We start from the raw sequence: 10,813 nt of genomic DNA on the forward strand, positions 1-10,813 counted from the left end.
AAGCCACAGTTTCTCAAAAAGCTGTGGTGGTTGAAAAGGTATCTAGCACATCCCTAGTAGCATCCTCCCAAAAGGATGTTACTATTGAAAATAGTTCCAAACCAGGAACACAGAACAAACGAGGGAGGGACACTAAAGCCAAACACTCACCAACAAAAGCCTTTATTAGAAGAAAGAAGGCTAGAACCCAATCTTCTACACAGGGTGCACACACTGCACAGATACATCCATCTGTATCTATGCCTTCTCAAACTCAGTTTGATGTGACTCCAATAAATGTGGAGTCACAGCCCCATTCTCTCACAATAATCACACATCAATCACCAAACACTTCATCACCATCTCTGGATGTGGATATGTTATTCCCATCAATTCCTGATTCTCCCTCTTTACAACTCAGGGAGAAGCCCCACTCAAATACAGGTGATCATCATCTCTTGGATGATTTGTTGGATCACCCACAAATTCTTTCAGATATAATTGAAGGATCTGTGTCACCACATCTCAAATCAATCTACACAGATTCAACAGTTATATCACTTTCAATTTCAACTTCTTTTCCTTCTTCAACGGATATCACTCATCCGTTGACAAGTGGTTGTTCTTCAACGGATAAGCTTAACAGCAGTTATCCGTTGATAACATCAGTTTCACCTTCAACGGATATTCCACATCCGTTGACAGTCTCTACACAAATAACTGAATTAATCCCAAGTGTAGAAGACATGAATACTGTGCAATCACTCTTAGGATTGAGGGAAGGGAGTGACAATTTGAGTGAGAGGCTGGGTTGCTCCCAGGCAAAAGGAGAGATTGAGAGCTCAAAAATGCATGCTATTTCTTCCAGCATGGCAAAAGTAAGTGAGTGGAGTACCACCTTAGTAGGTGAAGGTGAGGGAGTGAGTTGTGTGAGCCAGGGGGAGCCCCTGATGCAAGAACATAGAGAAAAAGAGAGAAAAGCAGGTACAGTAGATACAAGGGTGGAACCAGCCATTGCTAATGAGTCAATGATTGTGGATGATGCTGAAAAGGAAAGACAATTTCAACAACATTACAAAGCTGTAATTGATAACATTTCCTTGGATGCTGACACTTTTACTCATCCTGTGACAGCCTATCAACTGTTGGCTGCTCAGGGCAATGAGAAAGCAGAAAGGTCACTAAATCTAGTGCACACAACAGAATCTCTTCAAAGGGATAAAGCTGCCATTAACAAAATGCCTTCTACAGCTGGTGAGCCATCTGAGGAATTTGGAGCAAATTCTGATGATGATGACTCTATTTCTTTTGATGGAAGCATGGACTTAGGGGGAGATGAAGGCCCTAGTTCAATTCCAAATCTACCTGAATGGGCCTTGACTAAGGAGTACAGATCAGGGGAATTCAATGTCTCTTTAGTCAAACAAATCAACACTATTCAACAGGCCATGCAGAATACTTCACATGCAAGTATCAAGGCTATCCTTCAAGCTCACCTGGACTCACTGCATCTCATGAAGCTGCAGCAAGTGAAGCAGAATCTGAGTATGGATGATCTCAGGAAGGATATTGCTGACTTGAAAACCTATACTTCAGAAAAATTGGATTCAGTCATGCCCTATGGTACATTGCAGGACTTGGTTTTGAGATTGAAGAAAGAATCTGTTACTGAAAAACGGTTGGCCAAGTTAGAAGACAGAGTTCAAGTTATTGAAAATTCTGTGGCCACCATTCTTCACAATCAACAATCTCAAACCAGTCTCCTAATGCAGCTGGCAAAAGCACAAGGCTTGACCCCTCTCCTTGATGATAACAAAAAGGGGGAGAGTAAAAGGGAAGGGGAAGGAGAGCCATCTACAAAAGTCAACATATCTAAAGTGCTAGTTCCTGCCATCACTACTTCTCCAATCATTCAAATCAAGGGCAAGCCTGATGGAATTGATTTGATTCAGCTAGCAGCAGCTGAAATTCAAGTGAAAGAGCAAAGGAGGAGAATTGATGAAAGGTTGCAACTGTTGTTTGGTTCTACTCAAGACAAATCAACATCTGTGAAATACAGCACAAAAATTGAACCAATCAACATGGAGCTCATGCCAGTAGGGAGTCATAAGGATGGAGAAGCTTCTTCCAAAGAACTACAAGCTATAATTCTCAAGCCCAATGAAAGATCCAATAAGGACTCAACAAAGAATCCTTTAAAAGAAGTGGACTTTCCTCCTCCAAAAGCTGATGAGAACAAGATTTTAGGCAGAAGTATTGCTTATCTCAAAAAGACCATGGATGAGGCTGTAAGGAGAAATAGAGCTATTATCATTAGAGAGGGAAAGAGCATATGTGTGATGCAAGGACATCCCAAATTCTCAATAGCCAAGAAGGAAGAAGACAAGCAATTAAAGGCTGACAAAAGAGCACAAGCAAAGCTTGAACAACAGCTAAAGTCAAGTCTAGTTGAAAAAGAAAAAGGGATTGAAGTCAGGGGTGAAGACAAGACTACAAACCTAGATGAGGTTTTAGGGAGTATATTTGGTGAGAGTGTGGAAGAAAGAGAGGAATGGCAGAAGGGAAACAGAAGAAAGGCCAAGGCACATAGAAGGAGTGGAGATAACACTGAAGTAACCAAATCTATATCTAAACCACTACCTTCCATACCTGAACCCCTTGTTGCTAATCCCACAATAAACATCCATGGTGAACCAATCATTCCAAAAGAGGAACCTATTGATTGGGACACTATCAAATTGCCTACCTTTCTAACCACTCTTCCACTACCAAAGAAACAGAAAAGAAAACCAAAATCTACACCTCCCATAACCTCTAAGAAATTCACTCAAAAACAAAAACCTAAGCCTAAGTCACCCATTTCTAAAGATGATTATGTTCACATCTGTGACATAAAAGAAATTTCAGACATTGAACTCTATCTGGATGAGCTGGAGGATGTAAGGGGAATAGCTGCCTACAGACAGTTACCAGAGAGATTAGTGTTCAGATATAAAGGAGCTGGGGAAAGAACATGGCCTCTCCACAGGATTCTGGATGAAGGCTACTCTACCTTGATTAGAGTCTATTCAGCTATACAAAAGGATTCTGGCTTTACCAGAACTGCCAAGACTGAAATTCTCAACAAGATAGCCAATATAAGGAAAACTTGGAGGGAGCCCAATGCTTTACCCAGGACTTTACTCATTCAAGAAAGGGAAATGAAAATTCTCAAATCACCTCATTGGTTGATGGAATTTAGAGATGATAAAGGAGTCAGAAGATTTTTCAGACTTGAAGACCAACTCAAGATTGCCAGCAATGAAACTCTCAAAGAAATGCAATCTAAGTTGGATGTCAGTGTTGAAGATGAAGCTGAATTCTTCAGACAACTCCAACTCCAAATTGAGGAAAATGACAAAAGGCTAGGAAAGAAAACCAGGGAACAAAGAAGAAAAAGATGATTTGCTCAGACTAAAGGAGTGTCCTTGGAAACACTGTAAATCTTCAATTATCTCCTAGTACATACACTTTTGCAGCATTTTTAAATTTCTACTTAGTTTCAATTCATATATATGTTAAGTGTTTTGTTATCATCAAGTTAACCCTGAATTTATGCCTACAATTCTTATAGACATAAATAGGGGGAGATTGTTAGGAATGTATGTGCATTAGTTTGATGATATGTTTAACAAAATACTTAAGTAGAAATTTAGTGTCTGTAGCCTCAACGGATAAGACCACTTTGGCTATCCGTTGATGGTGTAGCTTTACTTAGAAATAAGTCTAGTGTTGTAGCATATTTCAGTCTCTGTATTTAAAATGTAATTCTTGGAAGTTGAGAGAAACTATGAGTCATGTTGACTACTAGATGATATGCAGATATGAAGGCCAATTGTAAATACTTCATGCCTTGTAATTTTGTATAAGTGAAGTGGTATCAACGGATGACTTAAAGACCTTCAACGGATGAGAAGCTAAGCTTCAACGGATGTCTCTAAAGCTTCAACGGATAAAGTCATCAACGGATAACATCCTTCAATGGATGAGTGCATCAACGGATGAAAGCTTCAACGGATAACATCCTTCAACGGATGAGTGCATCAACGGATGAAAGCTTCAACGGATGTTCTGATGATTAGCCGTTGATAAGGGGTAGTTGTACCTACAGACAGAGGCACATGGGTTGATAGAGACAACTGAGATGTGGTAGCCGAATTTCAGGAACAACAGAAAAAGCAGCCGTTCTTCTCTAGTACAAAGATGCAATAGTCAACAAAGTACTGGAGTGAACAGGAAAAGAAGCAAGTGAAGATCTTATTTTATTACTGTATTTTATATTGTTCTTCACTTGTACACTTGGTAATATATAAACCAAGTAGAAGCTAGTAATTAGATGTGAGATTTTCCAGAGCTGTTTAGAAAAATATTGAGAGAAAATTCATCTAGTTTGTACTAGGATGCAGCTGTGATCAACATTGTTTAATCACAGATTTTCTAAAATACCATCTCTGGTGGAACAACAAATCCACCAGAAAAGTTTTTAAGGTCTGTTGTGTTCTTTACATTTGTGCTTGAATATATATCTGTCTGTATTAGCTTAAAGCAATTCACACACTTGTTCTTCTTGAACACACAACTTTCATAAACTGCTCAAAACTTGAAAAAGTTTTGAGATTTACATTCAACCCCCCTTCTGTAAATCTCATTGTTAGTCCACTAGGAATAACAGAGAGGTTGGGTTGCTCCCAGGCAAAATGAGAGAATATGAGTGAACAAATGCAGTCCATTTCTTCAGGATTGGAAAAAGTGAGTGAGAGGAGTCCCACCTTAGATGGTGAAGGTGAGGGTGTGAGGGTGGGAAGCCAAGGGGAGCCCTTGATGTAAAAAGAGAGAAATCATGAGAGAAATACAGGTACTGGAGAGATAAGGATGGACACCATTGCTAGTGAGTTAATGAATATCAATGATGCAGAAAGGAAAAGACTATTTCAGCAATAATATTAAGTTGTCATAGATTCTATTTCCCTAGATGCTGAGACATTTACTCATCATGTTACAGCTTATCAAACATTAGTTGTACAGGGCAATGAGGAGGCTGGAAGAATTCTTAATTTGGTGCATACTATTCAATGTCTACAAAAAGCAAAGGATGCAATCACTGTTATGCCTTCAACTACTGGCAGTGATTTTGAACTGGCTGAAGACTCATTTGGGGATGCTGGTGAGGATGATGAGGAAGACATCATGAGCATAGGGGGATATGCATATGTTCCTTCCTGGATGCTAACAAAAGAATGTTCCTACTCACATCTTCAATCAACACTATTCAAGCTGATTCATGACACCCAAACAGCCATTCAGACATCTACAAATGCCAGCACAAAGAGGCTACTAATAACACATCTTGAAGCACTCCAGTTGCATAAGATTCAAGCTCTCCAACATAGTCAAAGTGTGGATGAAATCAAGTAAGAAGTCTCTGAAGTAAAACAGGATTTCATAGCAAGGTTGGATGTTAGACTTCCTGGAACCACCATGACTGAGATAGCTCAGAAGCTAAGGAAGGAGGTTGATCTCAATAGAAAGGTTGAGGCCATGGACTCTAGATTATCTGATGTGGAGAAGTCAATGGCCAAGATACTTGATAATCAAAAAACTCAGACTGCTCTACTCCAACAGTTGGTGGCTGCTCAACTCCCTTCCACTCTCCAACTTAATGCTAACAAAAAAGAGGAGAAAGGCTCATCTAGTGAGGGGGAGAAACAGCTCAATATCCAAGTCAGCAAAGTGACTGTGCCAACAATTACTTTCACAAATCCACCAGCCATGGATAGCATTGACATCATAAATCTGGCAACAGCAAAACTGGAAACAAATGACAAACTGCTAAAGATTGATGTAGCAGCAGCTGAGAAGGAGTTAAAAGAGAAATGGAGGAAAATAGATGCAGAAATTCAACAGAAATTTGGACCAATTCAGAAACCAGACAAAGTCTTTAATCATCACTCTCAAGTCAAGCACATCTCTGTGAATGAAATGAGTTTGAATTATCTGGAAAACGGTCAAACATCTTGCATCAAATCTCCAAAAGCAAAGCTGATCATGAAGCCTAAAAGAAACTACCCAAAGTTTTCAGACAAAAATCCTATGGATATTGTGTATGAAACATCTAGGCCAGATGAGAAGAAGTTGTTGGCTAGGTCAATTGTATTTTTCAAGGATCCAGCTGATTCAGCACTTAAAATAAGAATTGCCAAGATTTACAGAAATGGTAAAGAAATCTGTGTGGTGGCTGGACACCCTCAGTTTGTAAAAGCTAAAAAGGAAGAGAAGGAAAGTATAAGGCAAGAAAAGAAGGAAGCTGCCTTAGATACTAAGAAGCTCAAACAAAAGAAGGAGCAAGCTGCTATCTTGGCTAAACTTCAAGCTGCAAAGTCTACAACTGAGATTTCTGTACAACCATCTGTAATTGCTGAACCTCAAGATCAAAAAGTGCAAGATGAACCACAACAGAAAAGAAGATTCAGATACAAGCTCCACTCCAAAAGAAAATTGGACTTCAGTGATGGGGAAATGGAAGACTACATTCCCAAAAAGTCTACAACTTCAACTCAGACATCAAACCCCGCAATGGTATTTGAAGAATTCAAGGTGGTGGATCCAACAAGGAATATTCATGGTGAGCCCATAATTCCAAAGGATGAGCCAGTAGACTGGGATAGCTTTCCAATTCCTGAACTAAACTTTCCAATCTTCAACAAGCCAAAAAAGACAAAGACTAGAGCAAGCAAGAAAGTGAAGCCTGTGACTCTCTAATCCAAGACCCTAACCAAATCTCAATCTACAGTCAACAAGGGAGATTTGTTATACATTTGTGACATCAAGGAATTCTCTGACATAAACCTTTACTTAGATGAATTGGAAGAAGTAAGAGGAATTGATGCTCACATACATCTTCCTGAAAGGCTGGTGTTTAAATATAAGGGAGGAAAAAAGATAATATGGCCACTTCACAGGATTCTTCTAGAAAGCCAATCTGTTCTAATAAAGATCTACTCATCTTTCAAAAAGAACTTTGGATACAATGTGACTGCAAGGAGATTAGTTTTAAAGAAGATTGAGGAGCTGAGGAGTAATAAAGCTAAAGATGCACTACCAAAAACTCTGTCAATTCCCTTCACATGAAAGAGAGTGCATCTGAGGCCTTATTGGTTGATGGAATTTAGGGATGAAAATGGAGTAAGAAGATTCTTCAGATTGGAGGACCAGTTGAGTATCTCTAGCAATGAGACTCTACTGGAAATGCAAGAAATGCTAGATCTCTCAGAAGCTGATGAACTTGAGTTCTACAGACAACTCCAAAATTAGATAGAAGAGAACAACAGGAGGCTTGGGAAGAAATCTAGACAATCAAGGAAATAGACTTATCTGCTCAGACTAGAGGATCACCTTGATAATGATTGTGAGCAACTTCTTTGTATACTTTGATTTGTTTAATTTTTACTAAATATTATAGCACTTATCAGTTTTATCTACTATTTTTATTCTATATCTTTTAGATGTTTTGTTATCATCAAGTTTCTCTTAATTTATGGCTACAATTCTAGTAGACATAAATTTGGGGAGATTGTTAGGAATATGTTGTGAACTTGATGATAAATTAAACAAAACACCTTAGTAGATTTAACTTAGTGAATTTTGTAGCACTCGACGGATGATCAAATATAGTCCCGGTGGATGATTCAATAGTCCCGACGGATGATGATTTGACATCTACCGGGTGAGTAGCTTATGTAACAAATAAGTATTGTAGCACATTTCTGCAAACAACTTTGTGTAGATTCTGTAGGAGCATATGAGTCATGTTGACTACTAATAGATATGCAGAATATGTTGATTAATTGTAAATATGAGATGTCTTGTAATTCTGTATAAGTAAAATGGAGTCAAGTGACAAATAGCTACCCGACGGATGATCAACAAAGCTACCCGACGGATGATCAACAAAGCTACCCGACGGATGATCAACAAAGCTACCCGACGGATGACAAGTATGTACCCGATGGATGATCAAATTCAAATATCCGTTGACAGTGACAACACAGTCACATGCGTTGGGTGTTTGCAAAAGGAATGTGGCAGCCTGTTAAGTGGGAATTTGAGAACAAAGAAGCATTACCATTTTCATGCTATTATGAAGATATTCAAAGATGCTGGAATAGAGTAGTGAAGTAGCATGGAGTTAGACTAGATATGTTTTGCTTTATTATCTTGTCTTATTGTCATATAAACTTGGTTATATATAAACCAAGTGTAGCTAGTAGAATAATTAACTAAGCACACACATTTTCAGAGAAATATTTTCAAGCTGTATTCTGTAGCATTTCTCTGTAAGTTTAGTTGTTCTACTTGTAAGTAGCTGTGAGCTATTCAAGCTTCACAGGATTCTCATTCGATATATATATATATATATATATATATATATATATCTGGTGGATACTTTCAAATCCACCAGAAAGTTTTAAAAGCCTGTGTTTTTATTACTTTGTGTTTTGATTCATATTAATAATTCATTCTGCTCTCTGCAAATCAAACACTTATATATATTATCACGTAAGAACTGTTTTAAAATCTTGAAAAAGTAGCCAGAATTACATTCAACCCCCCTTCTTTAATTCTTGTTGTATTATTAGGGAATAACAACAGATATACACATGTGACCTTATTACAACTTACATAATGTCACCTTTCCTCAAAAGTTGCCTAACAAATGTTAACTAAAAGTTCAATTCTTATGCATATACCTCAACTTAGCATGCTTTTTTTAACATACTAATCACACTTTTTTTCAACCCGGACATAATGACGACCAAGATTCAGGTTCCAACATATAAAAACACCTAACACGGTTTTTATTAAGAGTGACCATACACCCCAATAAAGCTAACTAGGTGTATATGAAGTACTCATCTGAGTATAAACTGACTGGATATTAATTCTGTATCTAAATGATGCTAAGTAAAAAAAAGAGGTTCATACTTAGAGCTTCATTCTTGAGGTACCTCACCAAACAAATACCTCAAGCTGAAGATAAAATATGAACCTAACATTAACATAAAATTTAAGCTTGCTTACTCACCATTACTTGTAAAGATTTCTTTAAAACTTACTTAACAAATTTTCTCTTTTTTTTAAACATATTTTTAATTAATTCTAAGGTTTTATAATGACTAATCACCTTATTAAATCTACTATACACATGCAATCATACAGTATTTTAACAAAACAAATTAAACATCAGAAAAGATCAGGATTACCTCGTTTAGCTTTTCAACTATCTTCTATAGTCCTATGACTACCTCTAATTCCCATTCATATTCCAAGGTTCGCATTCAAACCTGAACTTACATCCTCGTAAGTCCTTGAACTTCACAGCGTCCCTGCAAGCCCCTATTCCCTGTGCAAGTACCTCACACTTCAACCATACTTATGCAAAACCTCACAGGATCTACACTAACACAGTTTCCCTGAGATCGACATGCACCTGGGGAAATCCTATAGACTCGTATTTTTCATATGAACCTATCCATACAGGTTCAAAGACCCAAGCAAACCTCATCCAGGAATCAAGTATTTACTCAGATTAATCCTTTTCCCACATATCAATAGGCATGTTCTTGCATAAGTAATGCCTTGCTACCCAAAGAGAATCACGTAGGCTAAAATATTTTGGGTCTTTCCATGTATAAACCATATATCCTATGTATAAACCATACACTTTTTGGTAGATCAACCATATACATTCTCATCCAAGTACGCAATTCCTTGTGTACATTCCTCATGTTCCAAAAATTAAATATTTTTTCCAAAATTCCATTGTATTTCCATGTCATTTATCTGACAAACCATAATTATTTTGAGTTATGTATCATTAGACACACCTCCATATAATATCCATATCCAATGTATAAAACCTTTATCATTTATAACATGCATTCATTTAAGTCATACATCCATTACAAGAATAATTACCAAAAAATTTAAAATCTACCAGATTTTAACAGCTAAATTCATATGTTCCATATATCCACTACCCCCTAGTTCTTTATCCTTAATTCATTAAGGTGAAGAACTATAACAGGTGAATCTTATTGATCTAATCCATCCATACATGCATCCAAATTTAACCAAACAACATAAAAGCAATATGTGTGAAGTAAACTTCATTTTTTTATTCCAAAAAAGAAAACAAGAAATCCTAACAGTGAGGTGTACATGCACTACCCCCCGTGTCGACCAAAGTAATCAGCTATCATACTGAATCTGAACCTATCATGAAAACTACAACTAATGAGTTGATTTTATTTTCCTATGCCTAAAACAGGCCTACTTAAAATAAATATCAAAGCAATTTTACTGATAATACCTCTTGAGGTGCTCGGCATTCCAACACTGAGAATCAACTTCCCATCCAAATCTGCCAAGTAGTACATTCCTTCCCACATAACTGTCTTGATGATGTAGGGACCTTCCCAGTTAGCACCAAAGACACCATGTCCAGGAGTCTGCATATTTTTGCATCATCCTTCTTAACACCAAGTCCTCAACCCTTACAGGTCAAGCTCGAACCTTCTTGTCAAAATATTTCCTCGTACGTTGCTGATAAGCTGTCAGCTTCAGCTGTGAATTCTCACGTACTTCTTCCAACAAATCCAGGTACAAACGATGATTAAGATCATTGTTGTCTGGATCATAATTCTCCCTCCTGAATAAACCTGCCCCAATCTCCACAGGCACCATTGCCTCACACCCGTAGGTGAGTGTAAAAGAAGATTCACATGTGGTGGTTCTG

Source organism: Apium graveolens, chromosome 11, assembly GCF_009905375.1.
Source record: "Apium graveolens cultivar Ventura chromosome 11, ASM990537v1, whole genome shotgun sequence".
In the NCBI taxonomy this organism is placed as follows: domain Eukaryota; kingdom Viridiplantae; phylum Streptophyta; class Magnoliopsida; order Apiales; family Apiaceae; genus Apium; species Apium graveolens.